This window comes from Planococcus citri, chromosome 4, assembly GCF_950023065.1.
Source record: "Planococcus citri chromosome 4, ihPlaCitr1.1, whole genome shotgun sequence".
Classification (NCBI taxonomy): Eukaryota; Metazoa; Arthropoda; class Insecta; order Hemiptera; family Pseudococcidae; genus Planococcus; species Planococcus citri.
Genome location: NC_088680.1, coordinates 14,170,701 through 14,196,206, shown reverse-complemented (window position 1 = coordinate 14,196,206; position 25,506 = coordinate 14,170,701). Strand labels below are relative to the sequence as shown.

The 25,506-nt window shown below is 34.8% G+C and overlaps 1 long non-coding RNA gene across 1 annotated transcript; it reads right to left on the bottom strand.

Moving 5' to 3' along the window:
• Positions 1-5,566: 5,566 nt before the first annotated feature.
• Positions 5,567-19,521, bottom strand: LOC135843571 (uncharacterized). The gene is made up of 2 exons (XR_010558348.1): positions 18,820-19,521; positions 5,567-5,714 (listed from the first exon to the last, which is right to left on the bottom strand). It is a non-coding gene; the product is annotated as an uncharacterized LOC135843571 (long non-coding RNA).
• Between the last annotated feature and the right edge of the window lie 5,985 nt (positions 19,522-25,506).

Here is a 25,506-nt window from a genome sequence, read left to right as displayed (position 1 = left end):
GATTCTAAATGCGATATATGTACTGCTTCACCAAGCGGCAGTGCCGATTTAAAATTAAAAAGGTAAACGAGAACTTGTGGAGGGCCTTTTGCTCACTGGAGATGTTGTCGTGGTACCTGCCATCCCACCCTGCCTATGAGTGGGCTACAGCCAGAGGGCATACAGCGACCATTCCTCCTTTGAGAGAAGCTGATGGTTCTATTTTGGTCACGTGAAAATAGAGTACCAGCTCCTGCTGCGCTCAAAATACCCAAGGGTACCAGTTCCAGTGAGCCCCAACGCGAGCAGCAGTAAGAGGTTGACAGATACATATTTACCTAGCAAGAATATGTCACACGCGAGAAACTAGGCTATGCTGAAGATGCTGAAATTTCCCCACCAGCTCATTGACCTTATTTGGAATGTACTTGTACTTCAGGGACAGAATAGTCCAGGCAGGGGAGAATGTACTGTTGATAGAGCTGGTGCGTCTACAAGGGTCCATCTTAGGGCTCACCATCCGGCTGATATTGTATAACAATATCCTCACGCTGGTGGAGGCGGATGGAGTTTATCTGCAGGTATTTGCTGACCACCTGCTAATGTTACTGGGAGCTACAAGACGTGTTGGTCTGCTGCGTAATATACAATTAGTAGTTTCCTTTCTTGAATGAGCCTCGGGTCTTTATTAAGGGCCCTTTCGCACACGGAAGAAACAGGTCAATGATTCAGGAATTCGTCCACAGAGGTGTAAAAATTGAGCCAACTCCCTCTCTTAAATACTTTGGCCTTATCATCGCCTCGACTATATCGCAGTAAAGGTCAAGAAAACTGCACAGTGCACACCTCCTTGAACCTATCATGAGAAACGCCTATGGCCGTTTAACAAAAAACCAAAAGATAATGTATAGGGGACTGAGTCAGGGGCCCTAAAAGTAAGGTTATTTTCGAAAAAACTGGGTTATCTGTGTTTTTGGGGCTGAAACTTGTGCAAGCTCTCGATCACCCCCACCTTACTCATAGGTAGTGATTTGAGTTTCTGATGTAGCTCTCTACGATGCACTTGGAGATTTTCAGATTGTAAAAATTACATTAATTCTCCAAAATTCAACACCAACACCGGATTCGGTTCGTGTTCAACAGATCAAATTACCCCGATTACCACACTTTTCACCTTCGTTTTGATCAAACTGTCCAATGTCAATTTTTTTTTTAGAATTTTTTTCCAACACTTGCTAAGATTAGTGAAAAAATATGAATTTTGAAAACTCCGGCCACTATTACGTGAGGACACGCATTAACTAAACGCAGCCCCCAATGACAATAAACACATCTCATTTTAAAATTATTGGCCAATCTTGGTTTCGATCAAATCGTCAAAATTCCATCACTTACCTTAATTTTCTATCACATTCGTTCGCAAACAGTGAAAAAGAAATCATCGGTAGGTACATGAGCAACTGAGGCATTTTTAAAAATCAAATACCAATAACGCTTTTATGCACACACTTAGTTCATCAACCACAGCAAATATTTAATTGTTTTCATTCAATTATTTTTTTGAGTAAGTAATTTCAATTTTTCAAGATTATTTGTTTTTGAATATTTTAGTCAATTTTTCACTTGGAGGAATTATAACACTTGAATGAAAAATTATTGAAAAGAAAGTCAGCTGATTTTATGTTTTATTGATTTTTTTCAACACAGGGAGCCCTGTATAAGAGGACCAACACTGTTTGCAGGACCATAACAGGTTTGGAAGAATTCTGATCCAAAAATTTACATTTATCTACCAGCTACCTTAGCCATGCATTTCAAATAGGTAGGTCTAAAATGCTGAAATGTCTTCTATATAATTAATACCTTACGGGAAGTACATGATTTTCTTCACTTGATTTCAATAAATGGTATTGAGAGACCTTACTAAAAAAGAATTTCCATCATTTTTTAAATTCTCATTCGCGAATGGAAACCCCTATTAAAAAACACGACTAGTGCGAAGAATGTGAAATGTAAGTGATCACTTATTTTGGTTTAACCTGAAAATTGTCCTAAATGAATTTCAGTCCCAAAAAAATAAGATATGGAATAAAAGCAGCCAGAGATGTTGCCGAAAAACAAATTTGCTTCAAATGTGACTGCACTGATACATACTCAAAAGTACTTTTTTGACCAAGAACACTTTGAATTAAGCACCCAAATTACAACTTATACATAGAATGAATCCAGTGGTCAAAAGTTGGCACGATTCCAGAAAATCATTTCAAATATGTAGTACAGTCATTTTAAATTTTTTATTCGGACTAAATCCTACAAAAGGTTTTTTTGCGGGATACTGTAGTGGAAGGGGTCCTATTTAACATACTAAAAGTCCCACCCCGTACCCCGCGTGCGTCGCGTGCTAGAGCGTGAAAAGTGTCCCGCCGCGGCGTTTTTTGCGATTTTCTCGCGAGGGTTTGATTTTACGTCGAAAATGGCTTTATTTTTGTGTTCTACGTCAAATTTCCGATCTATTGATATATCAACTGCCCTTCTACCCCCAAGGGGGGTGGGACCAGAACCATTCAAATGAGAGGGGTTTTCTAAAAAAAACAAAAAAGCTATCGGCGCATATGGGGGATGAAATGGTCCCGGAGAGTGTTCGAGTTGATACCAGCATGGAAGGTGGGTACCATCGAGAAACTTCCGCGTGAAAAATTTCAGATCCACGCCCCCTCCCCTTTTTGGGGAGCCCCCCTTTTCTGAAATTTCAATAACACTTTTCTCAGCCCCATTTCAACCGATTTTGAAAATTTTTCAGTATGTTATGTATATCCTTAGTAAGTATCCCCACAAAAATTTTCAACCCCCTCCCCTCATATTTACCCCTCAAAATGGCGTTTTTTTATATTTTTTATGCCTATTAACAATCAATATTGCGAGGTAAAATTTTGGAAACACGTTTTTTGGATGTATTTTCGGCCCCCAAACATCATATACTGTTTTAGAAATTTTTGCTTTGGTGCGCCGTGGTGAAAAATTGGATGAATGTGTTTTAGGGGGGTAGGGGGTGAAATGGGAATTTTGAAAAAAATAACTATTAACGAGTAGGGTGTCGTTTTCATATGATTCGATACCGCTGAGAACGAATATGACTTCAGATTTTCTGCTACACTCACCTAGACCCCTCCAGAGCCCCTCAGCCCCCCTCAATTTTCACTATTTTGGAAATGAAGTTATTTTGATGAAATTGGTGTCGTTTTCATATGATTCGATACCACCGAGCACGAATATGACTTCGAATTTTCTGCTACACTCTCCTAGCCCACTCCAGAGCCCCTCAGCCCCCTCAATTTTCATTATTTTGGAAATAAAGTCATTTTCATATTTTGATTATCTCGCGAAATATCGCGTTTTTCGACAAAGTTGTTATTCAAAAAATGTTCTCATATAATTTCCTATAAGAATGGTTCTTATCATGTTTTTGAAAAAAACGCAATTTAAACTCCCAAAAATCGTAATTTGTACCAATTGTTTAGGGGAAGCATGCCTTAACGCCGCTTCTCCTATGACAGAAGACGAAGATAGTGAAGAAGAAGACAACGTTGTAGAACTACAGACAAAAACTAAAACTCGTCGCCGATGCCTAAAATTTTAAATATTGAGATTAATGTAACTTGGAATTTTTTTGATTTCATTATTATATAATATATACACTTATTCTACAGGTTTCATTTAATTGTAACATCCTTCTAGTGAGTGTGACCTTGAAAAACTTCACTCTGATGTAACTATTTTAAAGATAGTGAAAATTGAGGTCGGGCTGAGGGCTGTGGAGAGAGCTAGGTGAGTGCAGCAGAAAATGTGAAGCCATATTCGTGCTCAGAAACATCGAATCATATAAATACGACACCAAAATAACTTTATTTCCAAAACAGTGAAAATTGAGGGGGCTGAGGGACTCTGGAGTGGGTTAGGAGAGTGTAGCAGAAAATTCGAAGTCATATTCGTGCTCGGTGGTATCGAATCATATGAAAACGACACAAATTTCATCAAAATAACTTTATTTCCAAAATAGTGAAAATTGAGGGGGGCTGGGGGGCTCTGGAGGGGGCTAGGTGAGCGTAGCAGAAAATCTGAAGTCATATTCGTTCTCAGCGGTATCGAATCATATGAAAACGATACCCTACTCGTTAATAGTTATTTTTTTCAAAATTCCCATTTCACCCCCTACCCCCTTAAAACACATTCATCTAATTTTTCACCCCGGCGCACCAAAGCAAAAATTTCTAAAACAGTATATGATGTTTGGGGGCCGAAAATACATCCAAAAAACGTGTTTCCAAAATTTTACCTCGCAATATAGATTGTTAATAGGCATAAAAAATATAAAAAAACGCCATTTTGAGGGGTAAATATGAGGGGAGGGGGTTGAAAATTTTTGTGGGGATACTTACTAAGGATATACATAACATACTGAAAAATTTTCAAAATCGGTTGAAATGGGGCTGAGAAAAGTGTTATTGAAATTACAGAAAAGGGGGGCTCCCCAAAAAGGGGAGGGGGCGTGGATCTGAAATTTTTCACGCGGAAGTTTCTCGATGGTACCCACCTTCCATGCTGGTATCAACTCGAACACTCTCCGGGACCATTTCATCCCCCATATGCGCCGATAGCTTTTTTGTTTTTTTTAGAAAACCCCTCTCATTTGAATGGTTCTGGTCCCACCCCCCTTGGGGGTAGAAAGGCAGTTGATATATCAATAGATCGGAAATTTGACGTAGAACACAAAAATAAAGCCATTTTCGACGTAAAATCAAACCCTCGCGAGAAAATCGCAAAAAACGCCGCGGCGGGACACTTTTCACGCTCTAGCACGCGACGCACGCGGGGTACGGGGTGGGACTTTTAGTATGTTAAATAGGACCCCTTCCACTACAGTATCCCGCAAAAAAACCTTTTGTAGGATTTAGTCCGAATAAATCTTCCCATATCATCTAAAATTCCTGTACTAATGACAGTGTCCAAAAGTTTGTGATTGGTTTAATGAAAGTTTGACAGAGGTCCATGGATGAGGCAGCAAATCTAGAATGGTTAGGATGCAATAGTTGAGTAGCAGAGCAATACTTCAAGATAGTGAAATAGCATCCTGGAATTTCAATATTTCTTTTCAAACAGTGGAACCTCTTGAACTCACTTTCAATTTTAACAAAGTGAAGATCGATCAAAACAGCATTTCCTAAAACCCTCATCATGCAAAATTCCAGAAGCCGAATTTCATTTATGAATTTTTGGTAAATATTTGGTTATTCAAAAAATTAAAAAAAAGCTGTTTAGAAGGCAATTTTGGAAAAAATTATAACTGATGTGTTTGTTATCCTTATATTTGGGGAAATCCCGATCAACTAGCCCGACTGGCGCAAAGAACGTGAAAAATATTTTACAAACTCGCTTCGTTCGTTCGAAACAAGAAAATATCACGTTGAATTTATCTTCCAGTAGAGGTATGTATTTAGCCACCATAAATTCACCTCATGGGTAAGTTTTTTCCTTTCAACTTGATATAATTAAATGCCGTGTAGAGGCGTTACTAATTATAGGAATAGAATTACGTTTTCAAATAAATTACAGCCCCTCTCCCCCCAGTTTCATCCCTGCAAATATGATTAGTTTTCTAAAAGGAAAAAACTACAACCTGATTCTTTCCGGTTCTTCGGAAACTCAACTGCATTAAACTAACAAAAATTGCGACTCACCTGAAACAGAGAAACAAAATAAATCATTTATTAGTCGAATATGAATCGTATTCCACAGTATACCAAACTGATTCATAATTTACCAAAAATCACCAAATCAATTAAGACTATTAGTAATTCTCCCAAATTTTTATCAATAAATCACCAGTAATTTGACGTAAAATCGCTTGATTACCAGTTACGTATAGATATTTATCAAAAATGACTAAACAACCAACAATCTACCAAAAATTACCGAATTAATGTACCTATTTCGTGTTCAGCAGGTCAAAATACCCTGGTCTTGCTAGAGAGGGCTAAAAGTGGTATTGAATTATGAATTCAGTGGTTTAGGGATTTTCAGAAACTTAAATCGCGAAACTTTCGAGGGAGGTCTCTTTTTTTCTAGGAAGCTCAAAATTCACAATTAAAAACCTACGTCACAAAAAATTGATTGAAAAAAACAACAAAAAAACGACTTGTTCACAAATTTAGAGACCAATAAAATGTGAACATTTTTAAGCTTGCCTCGGGCCTCGTGGTGTTTTTTTGCAACTTATTATTAGAACAATCACAAAAAGTGGAACTTTTTGACAATTTTTACAAAAAATAAAAAATAAAACTTTTTTATCGAATTTGAAAAGAATTAGGACTTGTTTGGAAATTGAGGCAATTAAATTAACAGTTTACAGATATTCTTCCAAAAAAGCTGGGCACACCATCAAAACTTAGAATAAACAGAACTGTTCAACATCCTTCCGTCATTAATCAATCCACAGAACAAAGGGAGATGGGACGTTTTCAAAAACAACTCCAATACAAAATCTCCCTATCTCTGTCTCTCTTCAGCTGTACCTTTCGATAATCGCACAAATTGGCCGCGAGGAAAAAAAACAACATTTTAAGCAAATGTGGCTGTATCATCTAGACAGCTTGTACACGTATTTGAGGGGGAGGGGGCACCAACCAACTCGGCGAACTTCGGTAAATATGTACATAAAAAATACTCGCACATTCGAGGAGTTTGGAAAATAAACGAAGTCGAGAATAAATTCTCTAAAAATGAAAATATACACGATGAAAAAAAAATACAATAAAAAAATGAGGTAAAAAGAGAAACTTTCCGCAAGAAAACTTCGCGACGCGACAACGAGAACGCTTCGCGTCAAACAGCGCAGAAAAAAACTTCGCTTGATAATAATAAAACTGACAAATTTATTGTTTATATACCTTACCGGTTAAAAAAATGACAATTTCGTAACCGCGAATTTACCCAGCGAGATGCGACTGTCCCCGGTGTCCCGCCTTTGCTTCTCACTCAGGCTGCCAAAATAACGCTCGATTTATGAGATGAAAATACTCGTGAACAAGCGTTTCCTCTCTTCATCTATCTTTATCACTCTGTCTCTCTTTTGTTTATAAGTACTGTTCTTTTTTGTATGATGTAATTTTAAAAGGATAGGTACGTTGTATTATGTACTTATCTAAAAACAAATGCCCTATTGACGCTATCATTTTTTACGCCCATTGTCGTAAATTTACCGCAGATGAGACGAGATGGTGAACTCGGACTGAAATTAAGATCGTATTTGAAGATAATACGTAACTTTGATTTGTGCATCGTTGGTTAGACCTTTGCAGCTGGTGTTCGTTTGTTTTCATTCGGGTGGATTTATACTCGGGTGTCTCGGGTGTCGCACAAATGAAACAAATTTTTTGGACTTTTACCCATTGGGAGAGGTTTTGGGGCCATGGGTGAGGTCAATTTGAAAAACTAAGGCTTTATTCGTGCTCAGCGATATAGAAAATATAACATTTCATGTGTCACACTAATGAAACCATTTTTTTTTACTTTTACCCCCCCTCTGGGGAAGGGCTGGGGGCCGTGGACGGAGCCCAATTAAAAATCTGACGTCATATTCGTGATCAGCGTCACCAAAAACATACTATTTCATGTGTCGCACCAACAAAACACATGCTTGGAACTGTTACCCTATTTGAGGAGGTGCTGGGGGCCGTTGATGGGATCCAATCAAAAATCTGACGTCATATTCGTGTTCAACGTCATCAAAAACATACAATTTGATATATCACATGCCCCAGATTTTTTTTGAAAGTTTTGCCCAAATTTGGGGGTGGGGATGCTCCCCTCTAATAAAAGATCTCATCTCGAAAATTGAATATTTCGAATAGCATCAAAAGGTACACCTATGGAAATTTTTTCAGAATTTTTAATGGTAGCTCCCTCTTACAGCGCCATTTTGAAATTTGAACTTTCAATTTGAAAGTTCAACTTTCAACTTTTGAAAACTTCAAAATACTTGAAAAGTTCAAAATGCAATGCCCTTTCGAACTGTGAAATCAGTTTTGATCAAAGTACATATCATAGCTTTGGAGGTATGCGCTGCTGAAGTTGAGTACCTCGAGACAATTAGTCCGGCATATGACAATAGGAGTAATTGCACTCCCCCGCCGATCCTCCGGGACAACTTTTTTCTTAAAGGGGACATCTCAAACCTTACAAAGGTAGATCGAAAGATCATGCAAAAATTTATGACCTGTCAAAATTTCAAGTGCTAAAGTGCGTTTTTCGATTTTTGGTGAATTTTTGAAAATCAAATTCAGGCCAAAAATGAGGGAAAAAATCAAAATTTTACCAAATTGACCAAGAAAGCTGAAATTTGGGATACAGTACCCTATTTTCGACATGCCAAATCAATTGGAAACTGTTTCAATCCGTTTTGAGCAGTTCTGGAGCCTCCAGCAGATTTTTAAAACTCGAAATTCTCACAAAATTCCATCCAATTGGACTTGTAAAGCTGAAATTTATTCTAAAAACTCAATTCAACGCGCCACGAAGTACTGCAGGTGAATTTCAAGTCGTGCTGGAGCCTCCGGCGACTTTTTGAAATTTCCTGAAGCCTCCAGCAGATTTTTGTCACTTTAAATTTTCACAAAATCTCATCAATAATAAATGGTGATGGAAAGCTGAAATTTACTATACACTCCAATTTAAAACCTTCTGAAGACGACTTCGGGTGGGTTCAAGTCATTCTAGAACCTCCAGCGACTTTTTTAAAAATTACTGGAGCCTCCAGCGATTTTTTAAAAAACTACTGGAGCCTCCAGCAGATTTTTAAAACTCGAAATTCCCACACAATTCCATCAAATTGAACTTGTAAAGCTGAAATTTATTCTAAAAACTAAATTCAACGCGCTATGAAGTACTGCAGGTGAATTTCAAGTCGTTCTGGAGCCTCCAGCAGATTTTTGAAACTTTAAATTTTTACAAAATTTTATCCAATGGAGATGGAAAGTTGAAATTTATCTACACTTCAATTTTAACACCCTTTGAAGACGACTTCGAGAGGGTTCATGTCATTCTAGAGCCTCCAGCGACTTTTAAAAATTACTGGAGTCTTTACCAAATTTTTGAAAATTGAATTTCCCACAAAATTTCATCAAATTGAGTTGGAAAGCCAAAATTTACTCTACAACTAATGTCTTTTGAAGCCTCCAACAACTTTTTGAAAATTACTGGAGCCTCCAGTAGATTTTTAAAACCTGAGATTTCCACAAAATTTTATCAAAAGCATTTGGAAAGCCAAAATACATTTTGTGAACTCATTTTAATAAATTAAATGAAGTCGATAGCAGGTGGATTTCAAGTCATTCTGGAGCCTCCATTAAGTTTTTAAAACTGTAAATTTTCACGAAATTTCATCAGTGTAGTTGGAAAGCCGAAATTTATTCGGTAAACTAATTTCAATACGCTATGAAGTCAACTGCAGGTAGATTTCCAGTTAATTTGGAGTCTCCAGCGAATTTTTGAAAATTCTTGAAGGCCCCAGTAAAGTTTTGAAACTGAAAATTTCCCAAAATTTCATCAAACGGAGATGGAAAGCCGAAATTTAATCTACACTCCAATTTTTACACCCTCTGAAGACAACTTCAAGAGGGTACAAGTCATTTTAGAGCCTCCAGCGACTTTTTTGAAAAGTATGGGAGCCTCCAGTAGATTTTTGAAACTTTGAATTTTCACAAAATTTTATCAAATGGAGATGGAGAGCTGAAATTTAATCTACACTCCAATTTTAACACCATTTGAAAACAACTTCAGGTAGGTTCAAGTCATTTTAGAGCCTCCAGCGACTTTTTTGAAAATTACTGGAGCCTCCAGCAGATTTTTGAAACTTGAAATTCCCGCAACATTGATTTATCAAATAGAGTTAGCAAGCTGAAATTTACTTCGCAGACTACATGGTGGTTTCAAATGTTTTTGAAGCTTCCAGCTACTTTTATTAAATTTCAATTTTCCAAAAAAACGCCATACAACCTTCCAAAAAGTCGCTGGAGGCTCCAAAACGACTTAAATCCACCAGCAGTCAACTTCGTAGCGTATTGAAATTAGTTTGCAGAATGAATTTCGACTCTCCATCTCAGTTCGATGAAATTTTAGAGAAATTTAAAGTTTCAAAAATCTACTGGAGGCTCCAGTACTTTTCAAAAAAGTTGCTGGAGGCTCCAGAACGACTTGAAATTCACCTGCAGTACTTCGTAGCGCGTTGAATTGAGTTTTTAGAATAAATTTCAGCTTTACAAGTCCAATCGGATGGAATTTTGTGAGAATTTTGAGTTTTAAAAATCTGCTGGAGGCTCCAGAACTGCTCAAAACGGGTTGAAACCGTTTCCAAACGATTTGGCATGTCGAAAATAGGGTGTATCCCAAATTTCAGCTTTCTTGGTCAATTTGGTAAAATTTTGATTTTTTCCCTCATTTTTGGCCTGAATTTGATTTTCAAAAATTCACCAAAAATCGAAAAACGCACTTTAGCACTTGAAATTTTGACAGGTCATAAATTTTTGCATGATCTTTCGATCTACCTTTGTAAGGTTTGAAAAATTTCGTGCAAGTTCTATGTTCAAGCGCAAAATCTACGATTTTGGCTGACCTGTCAATCAAAATGGCTGCCATTTTGTAAGTAAGGCCAACTTTTTTTTTGGCAAGTTTGGTTTAAAATGTTCCTTAAGATGTCCCCTTTAAGAAAAAAGTTGTCCCGGAGGATCGGCGGGGGGGTGCAATTACTCCTATTGTCATATGCCGGACTAAATGTAAAAATAATGGAAGCCCCCCCCCCACCCACTCCCTGAGGGGACTGGGATCAAACCGATTGCGAGCTTATTACTTATTGGGTGGGTAGACATTGTAAAAAAAATTGAGCGAAATCGAAGAACATGACTCAAAATCGTTGGTCGAACTGAAGCATTTTAGGCAAGGTGATGTAGAAAAGAATCACAAAAACTCAATTCGAAAGATACCTACCTAGTACCTACAATTCAACATAATGAAACTATACAAATAATAAATCGAAGAATTATTCAAACGATGTAAAATTAGAGAAAATACCACTTCATCATTTTTTTTAGCAGTTTACTTTTTTCTATCCATTCGAATCGCTCACTTTTTCTTTCCAGCATGGAGTAGCTCCTGCAAAGCAGAGATTCGACTACTCCTTCAACACCGGAATTACTTTTGGTCTTTGTCAATTTACATCGATCTTTTCTTCTCCTCGAATTATTTTTTCAATTTTTTCATCACTTCAAAAACATTTTTCCTTTCTGTTGTTCAAAAGTTCTCAAGAATTGAAACACGATTCCAAAGCCACGAAAAAAAAACTTCAGAAACATGAACGAAAATTCAGCTGATGAAATTGCCTAAGTACATAATATAGTTGAAAAATTTCACTCATATGTTCACTTTTTTTGCTAAATTGATCATCCGCAATTACTCTTTTCCAAAATCGTAGAGAAAATTTCATCATTAAAATTGAAATTGTTCAAGAAAAGAAAAATGTCGAAAAAATGTCTTGAGAATCGAAATAATTGCACGAAAGCCCATGAAAATTTAATAAAAACTCAAAATTACACGAAAAATCATCTTAATACCACATACGAGTTCTTAATGAACAAAAGCTTCGAACATTTTCAATAGTCTTGAAAAAAATCGTAAAAATTCGACAAATTAAAAACCTTATACATATACGAAGCCTTATCCACCAAATTTCTAAATCATGAAGTACTCGTAAATTGGGCATAACTCTTCAATCCCTCCCCTTCCTCATCCCCATCATTGAGGAAAACTTCAACGAAATGGGAATATTCTTCAAAAAAAATTGTACAGATTCAACAACTCTGTAAATCGAAATGATCAAATTAGATAAAAAAAATACTAATTCGAAACCTCATGAAAAGCCTTATCAGATCTCAGAATCGGGTGAAAAGTTGTCCTCAACTGTTCAGACCCCTTCTATTCCCTTCCCTTCCTTCTCCTTTTCATGATCGAAGAAAACTTCGAAATAAACAAATAGTTGTAAAAAATCGAATATCAGTGAATCGAAATAATTTCATAGGAAACGTTCGAGAACTCTAAATAAATTTTATCAAATTTAGAAATTGCGAAAAAAGTGTTCAAAATTGTTCATACCAACCCCCCCCCCTTCTCCCTCTTTCACTCTTCTCTTCTCACCATAATTATACCGAAAATTCGATAGCACTATATACACGTACTCTTCAAAAAAATCTCAAACGACTTACAGAAAATTAAAATGATTTCAAAAATAATCAAATGATTGTGAAAAATCAATCCTACCAAAACTCGGAATTGTGAAAAAACCGTTCGAAATTCTTCATGCTGAAAAAATCCAAGGAAATAAATTATTTGAAATCAACCGAAAATCACAAGTTTCGTAAATATTCAAAAGCTCATAAAAACTGCTTCACAAAATCTCAAAATTTCACAATTCGAAATAATTTCGAATTCGATTTGCATTGTAAAAAAAATGATGCAAGATTCTCAAAAAATCAAGATCTAAAATTCAAACAGTAAAATTATTCATCTCGTAAAACGTACACTACGTCAACCATTCCATAAATAATAAAAAGAAAAGAATTCAGACCACAAAAAAGTCGTAACAAAACCTCCTACCCCTTCCTTCTTCTTCATCCATCCCATCAATTTCGTTGGGGAAAAAAAAGAAGCACCGATCTATAAATGTTTTAATTAAGAGTATCAAACTCCGTCTGGTTAATCGTGTGACGAGGAAGAGGGTAGAGGGTGAGACCAGACCATCACAATTAAAAAACACACTCTTCTTTCCATCTTTCCTTCCGAACACCGAGCTCTCTCCTACTAACTTCGGAGGTGGGGGGGGGCTAACGTTTTAACGACATTTCGCGCGCGTTAATTAAAGTTTTTGTTTTGAAAGAATTAAAAATCTTCAATTAGATTAGCAAAAGTAGTATCAGGATGAAGGGAAACTGAAACAATGACGGAGAGGGAGACAAAAAAGAATTGAAAAATTATGAAATAAAGAGACTGGTTGTGAATACTTTTTAAGGGTTAGATTTTTAAATTACAGTGTAAAGAGGTATACATAGTTTACCTGTAATATGCAATGTTTTTCTGCCATTGCTACCAATTTTTTTGTATTTAGGTTAGTTAAAAAAATTTTCTCTAGCAGAAGTTTAAAAGGGGACCAAAGAAATTTGAGAAGAACTGAAGAAAATAATTCTCAAATTAAACAGCCGAAGAAAAATATTGATTTTCACCCTTTTTTCCAAAAAATTTCTAATTCAATGTCTCCATTCTTGATGTTTCAACAAAACAGTCATACGGATCGCACTCCATTTTCTACATAGACACAGAGCGACTTTTGTGACAAAAAATTCAAAAATCTTTTCCATCGGTAAAACATGGAGTTTTGAAGATTATACTCTGAGAAAGTGACCATGTACTTAAGATTCGAAAACCGTAAGCAAAATTTTATCAAAATAATTGAAATCGTTCAGGGAAAAAATTGTCGAAAAAATTTCTCGAGAATCGAAATAATTGCATGAAAGCCCATGGAAATCTAATCAAATATCAAAATTATACAAAAAAATCATCTTAAAACAGTCCAGATCTCCTTGCCCCTCCTCCTTATAATCAACAAAAAATCGTAAAATAAATTGGGCATAATTGCTCAGATCCCTCTCCTTCCTTATCCTCTTAATTGAGGAAAACTTCAATGAAACGGGAATATTCTTCGAAAAATAAATTGTAATGGTTCAACTGCAGGTTAATCAAAATGATAAAATTGAATAAAAAATATTCAAAACCCCCTAAAAAGCCTTACCAGATCTGTGAATTGGGTGAAAAGTTGTCCCAAACTGTTCAGATCCCTTCCCTTCCCTTCACTTTCTCCTCATGGTCGAGGAAAACTTCGAAAGGAACAAATAGTCAACATACGACTATCGATGAATCAAAATATAATTTCATAATTGTGAAAAAAGTGTTAAAAATTGTTCATATCGACCCGCGACCTCCCTCCCCCTTCCCTTCTCACCATAATTACCGAAAATTCGATAACATTTATACGATATTTCTCTTCGAAAAAATCTCAAACAGTTTATCGGAATTTGAAATTATTTCAAAAACAATCAATCAAACGCTCGTAAAAATTTTCCGAAACTCAAAAAAAATATGAAAAAACCGTTCAAAATCATCGTTCACGCATCTCCTTGTCCTCATGAAGTCATGATCACGAAAAAATTCGAGGAAATTGAGATAAATACTTATGTACATTCCATCTTCAACATAAATCACTCGAAATTCATAGAAAATCACGAGTTTCATAAATATTCACGAGCTCGACACATGAAAAAATGCTCCACAAAATCTCAAAATGGGGAAAAAATCGTTCAGCTGCCACTTTTGTTTTTCCTCGATACAAAAAAAAAATCAAAAAACAAAAATACTTATTTCACATACAAAAATTTACCCAGGGGTCATTCCACGTCAATTGGACCAAGAAGTGGTAGGTGGGTTCGGCGATTTTTTTGAAATTTTTCCTGTGGAAAGACCTTCCGAAGGGATGACCAATGGCGCAAATCGCAGCCCTCTAGCTCATTTTTAACGGCAGCGAGGGGGTGTCAAAGTTTTCAGTGAACCTAAAATATCATCCATTTCAGCAGTGGATTGCTCGATAACCGCGATACCTACCAAAATGGTACTTTTTCCCATAGTTAGAGGTTTTGAAAGGCTTTTTGGTGATATCGTAAAAATCAGTGTTGCCACTTTTTTTCGTACAAAAAATTAGCTCAAAAAGTTTCAAAACGTAATTTTCATATCGTTCCGACTCTCAAAAATTCTGAAAAAAATATATTATGGACAACTGTTCATGCTGAACAACATATTAAAAAATTGGGATGGTAACTTGTAACAAAGTCGATTTAAAAAAATTTAAACTTAGCGAAAAAATGCTATTTTTTAATTTAAAACATGAAAAAAAGTTTTGATTGGTAAAGTTGACCCATTTGACCCCTATTTTCACGTATCTGTTGAAAAAGTTGAAAAAACCCCTTTCACTCAATAAAATGAACTCATCACAAAAAAATCAAAGTTTGAAAAAATTCAATTTTCAATTTCAAACATCAAAAAAAGTTCAAATTTATTCAGTTGTCTTATTTTGACCACTTTCTGACGTATTTCATGAAAAAGTTGATAAAAATCTCCCTCACAGAAAAAAAATGAAATTTGCTTTTTTTTGAATTTTTTTGAATTTTGATTTTTTTGTGATGAGTTAATTTCACCGAGTGAAGGGGTTTTTTCAACTTTTTCAACAGATACGTAAAAATAGGGATCAAATGGGTCAACTTTACCAATCAAAACTTGTTTTCATGTTTTAAATAAAAAAATAGCATTTTTTCGCAAAGTTCAAATTTTTTTAAATCGACTTCGTTACGAGTCACCATCCCAATTTTTTAATATGTTGTTCAGCATGAACAGTTGTCCGTAATGTATTTTTTTCAGAATTTTTGAGAGTCGGAACGATATGAAAATTACGTTTTGAAACTTTTGAGCTAATTTTTTGTACGAAAAAAAGTGGCTACACTGATTTTTATGATATCACCAAAAAGCCTTTCAAAACCTCTAACTATGGGAAAAAGTTCCATTTTGGTAGGTATCGCGGTTATCGAGCAATCCACTGCTGAAATGGATGATATTTTAGGTTCACTGAAAACTTTGACACCCCCTGGCTGTCGTTAAAAATGAGCTAGAAGGCTGCGATTTGCGCCATTGGTCATTCCTTCGGAAGGCCTTTCCACAGGAAAAATTTCAAAAAAATCGCCGAACCCACCTACCACTTCTTGGTCCAATTGACGTGGAATGACCCCCAGGTAATTCTCAAGAAATAATTGGAAAACTGCACATCAAATACGTATTCAAAATCGCACAAAAATTCCTATCAAATCCCGAAATTGTGAGAAAATTATCTAAAATTATTTAGACCCCTGCCCCTCTTCCTTCTCATGATCACGGAAATCCCCCTATTCGCCTCCTCGTCTCCCAAAAGATCAAAAAATGGAGAACGAAATCAAAATAATTTCGCAAGTATTCAAAGAGCTCCTAAGAAAATCGTTCAAATTCTCAAAATTGTGGGAAAAAATCGTTTTAAGCTGTTCATCCCTTCCCCCACGTCTCCAAAACCACTGAAAAAATCAATAAATTGAATAATTCGATGTTTTTTAAATATTAAAAACACGTAAAAAGTACTCTAACATCTTAAAATTATTGTTCAAATAAATCATTCGAAATTGTCGAATGGCGCAAATTGCAGCCCTCTAGCCCTTTTTTAAAGGCTGCTAGGGGGTGTCAAAATTTTCAGTGAACTTGAAATATCATCATTTTCAGCAGTGGATCACTCGATAACCGCAATACGTACCACAATCGATTTTTTTTCAATAGGTAGAGGTTTTGAAAGGCTCTTTGGTGATATCATGAAAATCAGTGTTGCCACTTTTTTTCGTACGAAAAATTAGCTCGAAAAGTTTTAAAACGTAGTTTTCATATCACTTCGACCCTTAAACATTCTGAAAAAAATATATTATGGACAACTTTTCATGCTGAACAACATATTAAAAAATTGGAAAGGCATTACGTCGTGAAATTGATTTTAAAAAATTGAAAGTTTGCGAAAAAATGCGATTTTTTGATTTAAAACATGAAAAAAAGTCTTGACTGGTGAAGTTGACCCATTTGGCCCCTATTTTCACGTATCCGTTGAAAAAGTTGGAAACCCCCTTTCATTCGATGAAATAAACTCATCACAAAAAAAAAAACAAAATTCGAAGAAATTCAAAAAATAAACGAATTTTGAGTTTTTTGCTACGAGTGTGATTTTCATCAACTTTCTCATGAAATACGACAGAAAGGGGCCAAAATAAAATAACTGAACAAATTTGAACTTTTTTTTATGTTTGGAATTGAAAATTGAATTTTTTCGGAATTTGATTTTTTGTGATGAGTTCATTTCATCGAACGAAGGGTTTTTTCAACTTTTTTAACGGATACGTAAAAATAGTGGCAAAATGGGTCAACTTCACCAGTCAGAACTTTTTTTCACGTTTCAAGTCAAAAAATCACATTTTTTTCGCAAACTTTCAATTTTTTAAAATCAACTTTACGACATAATGCCATCCCAATTTTTTAATATGTTGTTCAGCATGAAAAGTTGTCCATAATATATTTTTTTCAGAATTTTTGAGAGTAGGAACGATATAATAACTACGTTTTGAAACTTTTCGAGCTAATTTTTCGTACGAACAAAAGTGGCAACACTGATTTTTATGATACCACCAAAGAGCCTTTCAGAACCTTCAAGTATTGGAAAAAGTCCCATTTTGATAGGTATCGCGATTATCGAGTAATCCACTGCTGAAATGGATGATATTTCAAGGTCACTGAAAATTTTGACACCCCCTAGCAGCCTTTAAAAAAGGGCTAGAGGGCAGCGATTGGCGCCATTGGTAATCCCTTCAAAAGGTCTTTCCATAGGAAAAATATCAAAAAAATCGCCGACCCCCTCCCCCTTCCAACTTCTTGGTTGAATTGACGTGGAATAATCCTCATTTATTCCTTTTCCCTTCTCTTCGTTATCAAAGAAAAACACAACAAAATAGAAATGCTTCAAACGTGATTGAAAATTGAAACTGGTTCACCATAATAATCAAAACCAGATGAAAACACTCATCAATAATTTCATAGTTGGTGGTGAAATTATGCAAAATCTTTCACATTCCTTCCCCTCTCTTCTTCTTATGATCAAAGAAATACCGACCCCCCCCCCCAATACTAAACACGAATTAGTTTGAAAATTATTCGAAAACTCGTGAAAATCCTACTAAATCTCCAATTAATCGTGGTGAAAAAATACGATTCCACGATTGTTCAGCTTCCACAGATCGCCGAAAAATTCAAATCACCAACTCTGATGGATGAAAATTCAATTCTCCAACTGTGCATTAACCCCTTCCCTTCCCTCCCCCCTCCATAAATCATTTAAAAATCCATCAAATATTTGAAAAAAATCAAGTACACGAAACCGGTTCAAATCAAAACAAGTATTTGATCTCAAAGTTCACGAAAAATATCATAATATATCTAAAATTTTTAAGGGGGGGGGGGGGGGGAGAAGACGTATTTAACATAGGAAACATCGTAACAGAAAAATCAACAAAATTCAACATAACTCGAAAAAAATCAATTCAATTCAATTCAATTCTCTATTACGTACGTGAGCGCCTTTCATTAGAAAAGTATCCCAAAAATGTTTAGAAGCTTTTAACAAATTACCTCGAAAAAAACTCGACGAAATTGTAGCTAATTTTCGAAGAAAAAAAAACTAAAAAAAATTACTGATTCGAAATGGAAATACCTATTCTTGTTTGTTGAACAGAGTTGATCAAAATTCCCAGGGAAATTTCAAACTGAAGAATTTTTTCACGTTTAAACATCCACTCGACGAAATTGAAACCACAATAATTCAAAAGCTGTAGGAAAATATCTCTTCGAGATGACAAATTTCCCCCTCCCCCTCCCCTCGCCAAAAAACGAAAAAAATTGCAATCTCCAAAAATACGTCAAAATAATTTAAAAATTCGTCCAATTGTTCAAAAATTAATCACACGTGATCGAATGTGAATCCACTGCACATCAGAATGCAAATTGATTTTGAAAATTTTCACGAAAATATATTCACATCACTTCACAAGTATAAAATGGGTAGGTATGTGTAAAAAATCTTACCGAAATTTATATCTACAAGATTGGACCACACTTTTACTGAAAAAACCATCGCTGGGCTGACCGCATCCGGCACCATCTTGCTGAAAATATTCGCCCGCACGACACGAAAAATCACGCACCACGAATCGCGATAAAATGGACATTTTGTGTACCTAATTAAACGAAATACAAAATTAAGTAAGATAAAACGAGTTAAAAAAATCCGAAAAACCAAAAACGTCGCGGACGTTGAAGCCTAGTCGCAGGCCCCCAATAATGGCTAATTTCGAAAAGACGAATAACTTTGCACGTTAAATTCATTTTCAATTATAAACCGAACCGAACCGATATTTATTATTCCAAGTTTGAACACTATTCTATCTCCACGTATCACGTAACGTTCGGCACCGAATTTCGAGATAGAATGAGAAAGCGAATTGCAACGAATTACGATTTTGCTACGAAACCTGCTAGATAACAAAGGCCAGTTCGAGGAAAAAGTGAGATAAGAGATAACAACTTAACAACTGACTGGGAATATGAGACGAGAGACGACGACAGTATTAAATTGCACGTATTTACACGCACCTCACCAAAATGATTTGCCCATATTGGCCATAATACAAGTTTTCAGAAATCACAATACGACTTGTAAAATTTTGCCATTTCGTAACTAAATGTAACAATAATGCATTAATTTCTTTCCAAACTCTGACACTCGACTTGTTCTGCACGTCGATGGATGGAATTTTCTACGATGACGACGATGACGACGATGACGACGTTGTTGGTTTGTAGATTGAAATTCGCTTGGGGTTAGGAAATAAAAAAGTATAAGTACATATAGATCGAAAAGAAGTCAAAATTTCCAGAAAAATCATCCATAACCAAATGAGCTGATGCGAATGATTTCAAAAATCTCCTTCTGCCCCTCTGACTCGAATATGAGTACGTACACCGATGATAGGACACTTATTCATATTCCAGGAAAGCTATTCTGATTATAATGTTATGGTGGGAGGGGGGAGAGGAGAGAAATAGCAAAAAATTCATGCTCATTATCAGTTTCTCTCATAATCAATTTGCCTCTTTCTAGCACATCTTCGAGAGGAAATTTCCAAAAATGTGCTCGTATTAAAATTAGGTAATGAAAATTACAACAAAAAACTGAAGAAATTTTTGGGCATAAATTAGGCAACATAAAGGGAAAATTGTTCTATACGCATGAAAACACGAAGAAAGTTCAATTCAATTCAATTCAATTCTTTATTTGAGATACATGCGGCAGCATTGCTGCCATCATATTATCAGGTTAAGCAATCACAGCGAAATTTTCGTGAAATTTGAGAAAATTCAGCTATAGAAAGATGCTAATGAAAATTAAATAAGTACCCTAAGTAAGACCAAATTCAGAAAAATTTGTACGGAAATGTGTAAAAAAAAAAAAAAAAAAAAAGTAGAAATAATGTGAAAACATAAATAAAAAAACATCAAAATTAATTAAAAGTGCGAAAGAGCGATAATATTTCTTTCAAATACATATAACAAAAATTGGACTTAAAAAAGTTGTACTTATGTGAACTGCTAGGTATGTAAAACGAAATAGAAACATGAAAAATAGAACAGACGCTAAGTTATGAAATCAAAATTCCCAAAAAGTAAAAACATTTCCGTAAAATTTATCAAAAAAACTGATGAAAAAGTGTTGAAAACTTGTTAAATGATCGATGTAGAAACAAAATACCTACGAATAAAATCAACAAAAAATCAATGAAAATTGTCAAACAAATAATGAAATTTTGTTAAAACTGGACAAAAATTGAGTGAAATCGTGTTGAAAACTTGTTTAAAACACGAATAAAAAAACTTCAGAATTGATTAAACTTGCCAAAAGCCAAAAGTAATGAAAATTTTGTAAAATTTCGCAACAAATTTTACAAAAAAGTGTAGAAACAAAACGTACCTACGTTGAAATGATATGGATAAAAACACGAATAAAAAATGAAAAATGAAAAATTAGAAGAGAATAATTTGCAAAAGAATGCGATAAAATTTCATACGAACCCTGGAGCGCTGGGATCGAAAGTTGAATGAAAAAGTGAGTGTAAGAAACGTAAAATTATTACGAAAAAAAAACACCAATAAAAAACACTGATATTCGTGAAAATTTTAAAATAAAATCAACAAAACAAAAACGTTAAAAAGAAATTTAAAACAAAAACCTACGATAAAAGCACTAAAATTTAATGAAAACTGCCGAAAAGTAGGTACGAAAAATTCAACAAAATTTAGCAAAATTTGGATTAAAAAAAGTGTTCAAAAATACATCTGAATGGCATAAAAACATGAAAACAGATTAATGAAAAAAATTGACAAAAGCTGAAATGAAAGAAAAAACCATCAAAATGATTGCAAATTGTCGAAAATTGATGAAATAAAATGTGACAGAAGTTGCATGAAAAAGTGTGTTAAAATGACATAAAAACCAGTTCGCAACAAATAAAGCACAAGGTTTAATTAGGCTTAAGTAACTACCTAATTATTGCGCAATCAATAAAAATCGCCAAAATTGATAAAATTTCAGGCAAATTTTTTGATTGAAAAATTCTTATTTTGGAAGACCAGATATCTGTTTATACTGAACTTGCTTTCAAGTTTTTGATTGTTTTTTGATTGTTTATTTTTTTAAATTTTATTCAATTTTAAAAATTTGGTCATTTTTTAATTCTTAAATTGAAATGAAATTGTTACATTTAATTGTTTCTTTTGAAATTTTACTCAATATAAAATTTTAATTGTACAGAATTTTTTCGCTATTGCTCTACGTCTCCACAAAAGGTTCCCATCTTATATCTGAAATGAGATTTTTTCCTCAAATTCAGGACAATTGGGTGCTGTAGGTTGATAGTGAAGAATTTCTAAAAATTTTGATGCTTAATATGCATTTTATTGCAATTTTTTAGAAAATTCAATCGAATTTCAAGAATTTTTGGTAATTTTCATCAATTTGTGTTTTTGTTTCATTTTAATGTGTACTTACTGTAATCAATGAAAATTCGGCAAAATTTTGCAAAATTAGGATAAACAAGTGCTAAAAAAAAAAACAAAAAAAAAAAAAAAAAAAACTTTAAAATAAAACAAGAGTAAGTAATATTGAAAATATTTTGAAAATTTCAAGGAAAAAATTAGATTTAACAATTTCATTTTGTATAAAAAATAAAAAAATAGAAAACGATCGAATTTTCAAATTGAATTCCGAAAGCAAACTACCTATGGAAAAAAACAATCAAAAACTCAGAAGCAAGTTCAGCGCAATGCTTGGTCTGCTCTTCCAAAATGAGAATTTTTCAATCAAGAAATTTTGATGCTGTATAGAAATAGGACAATTTTTTACACTTCAGCCAGATTTCTAAAAGTACCGAAATTTTTTTTTTTTTTCAAAATTCAAAACCCCTGCAACATTTTGGTCGATATCGTAATTTTTCCAAATTTTAAATGGTATTAGACTTCATTTTTCGTATGAATAATAAAAAGTTATATGTAGCTCATTTTACTGAGGAAGTTCAACTTCGAACTTTTTTGAGTTTCATTATAATGATTTTCAATTTTTCAATTTATTTGTTTTACGAGATTCACACACCCTTCCCCTCTATTTTTTTTTTTTTTTTTTTTGAGTGAGGCTAGAATTTTGATTAAAACAAGAAAATAATTTTGAAGTCTTTTTGCCTGCTTATTTTATTTGAAATTAAAATTGACTTAGGACTTGAATCGAATTGAATTGAAAATTTTCTCTTAGGTGAATAAAAAAATTGATTGTACGAAATCTTCCCATGAAATTGTACTAAAAATGTTTGAAATTTTCCACGACAATTCAATGATGAGAATTCACTCGAGTGGAATTAAAGAATTATTGATTGTACAGAGAATGCAACTCAAAATTCCCAAGACCATCGTCTTCAAAAAATAATATCTTTCTATTCGGGCTTGAATAAATGCCATCGTAGTGAAGTTCCTTCATCTCCAACAGAAGCCATTTTCCTCGCATAATAAGTGGAGAAAAAAATTACCAAAAGAATATTTTCACATTATTACTTTTTAAATAAGCTAATTAACTCGCTTTCTACGTCTCTTTCCTTTATATTTGCGAATAAATTCGCAACAAAAAAGCAAAATAAAGGTTTACTCGTACTTTCCAACTACAAAACTAGAACCGATGTGCTGAAAGGTGAAAAAATAATTACAGGTGGGTGAAAGTTATTGTGATTTTAAAAGTTTGCCAAGATAACTTCTTTATTAATCCAAATAGAAATGAGAAACACGATGGGATTGAAAAAGCAAAAATACCTTTCTATTTTTCATCTCATTAAAGTTACCTACATTTTCTCTTTTTCCACGACCTTTTTACGTATTGTTCTCCCCTCTCCCTTTCTTCATTTCCTTATCACCGCCAGTACATTTCTTCGTAAAAAACAAATTCATCTAGAAATATTCGGCCATCGTTTATAAACTCGATCCGATTTTTTCTCCTAATCACATCGATATATTTGTAAACACAGAAGCCCAATTTACACCCTTGTGAACGAAAATTTCATACTCGATGATTTTTCACCGCACAATGTTACGTTTCACGTTATTCTGCAGCTTGCTGGTAAGTTCGGCCATTTCTCAAATCGAACCTCCCGATCAAGTGGTTTCGAACAGCACCGATCTATCAAACCTGACCACCGAAGCATCTTTCATTACCGAATTAATATCTCAACATACCACACAATTGCATACAACATTGAACACAAGCACCACTCTAGAGATCCTGGAGACGAATAAATCGCGAGACTCTCAAGACAGTGACAACTGCGTAAGCATTTGCATCAATGCTACCAACATCGTTATCTTCGGTGTAGTTCTATCGTTGGTATTCTGCATTTGCGCTGTTACCTGCCAGCAACAACCTCGCGAAGTATTCTATTTAGTGGATCGTGTACCAGAAGGGAATGCAGCGATCAGACCAGCCGATCACAAGGTACGTCCTACTAAATCGCAACAATCTCCTGTGCTAACAGAACCCATCGTTGATGAACCTCAGACACCCAGAGAACCGTCCAAAGCTCCCCATTCGTCAGAGTACAGTATTACCAAGAAATCGGTTCAGATTGAGATATCGCCTCAAGATAATGTAACTTTGTCTCATTCGCATCATTACTCGACTCAAGAGTCGATCGAAGACGATCCAACGCCACCGATAGCTTTACCTTTAGCGATCAAGGAATCGCACCAGCAACAAAAACAATTACAGAGGACTCCGTTCGTCAAGTCTTCGTCGCCTGTGGCGGCTGCTGTGGCTAATGCTGTCGGTGTACCTGCCTCGGCCAAGATACCTATCGTCATTTCTGAATCTACTAATCGATCTGCAGCTTTAGCTTCGAACGAAACTGATATTCCGGCGAATCCTGTTTGATACATGGTGTGTTTAATACATATTGTAGATAGGCATTTTCCGAGTACCTACCTATCGATTGATTATTTTTCACTTCTTATTTCTATGTAAATAAATATTATTGTACTTGTTTGATTTTTTGGGGTCTACGAAGGTATTTTGTTCGAGTCGAGATCAAATTAGATAGTATACGTTATTTAGAGCGAGATTTTGACGATTCAATTCGAAGAAGTTTGGAAAACAAAACAGTCTTCGTGATTTCGTTGGTGACTTCTCATTTCGTATTCTATTTACAGAGCAATCATAATCTGGACAGAAAATATGACCATATTACAAGTTGGTCATTTCCCATTTAAGTATAAAATCAAAGTTTGAAATACGCCCCTCCCCCTTCTCATTCATACTTATTTCGTCAAAATTTCAATTGTTTTTTTTTTTCATTCAGTCTCATAATCTGTCGAATGTACGGAGCTGGACATTTTTTTTAGCCAGTTTTGAATCAATCAACGCTGAACCTTATGAGGTTTTAGGGACAGTTTGAAGGCTAAGGTTTAATTTACTTGGATCTGAAATTCAAGAAATTGATGATGTGAGGATCGAGGGGAAGAGGGAGAGGTTAGATTAAACGCAAATGTCCGATGGATTCAAAGTTCATAAAATTTATGCTTAGTAGAACTGCATTTCCTCGAACCTAAACTAAATTCAATTTGAAAATACCTTTAATGGTAGAACGAAAAATAACTTTGAATTTGAAAGTCGGGCAGCCCGCATGGATCTATTGCACACCACCGTCGATCCTCCGGGACAACTTTTTTATTAAAGGGGGAGTCCTAAGGAACATTTCTAGCCCTTGTACTCAGAAAAAAAAGTGGCCCTACCTACAAAATGGCGGCTATTTTGATTGACAGGTCAGCTGAAATCGCAGATTTTGCATTCCAACAGAGGACTTACACGAAATTTTTCAAACCGTTACAAAGGTAGATCGAAAGATCAGACGAAAATTCATCATCTGTCAAAATTTCAAGTGCTAAAGTGCGTTTTTCGATTTTTGATGAATTTTTGAAAATCTATAGGCCAAAAATGGGGAAAAAATCAAAATTTTACCAAATCGACCAAGAAAGCTGGAATTTGGGATATACCCTATTTCCGATATGCCAAATCGATTGGAAACTGTTTAAACCCGTTTTGAGCAGTTCTGAAGCCTCTAGCAGATTTTTGAAACTTGAAATTCCCACAAAATTTCATCAAATGGAGCTGGAATGCTGAAATTTATT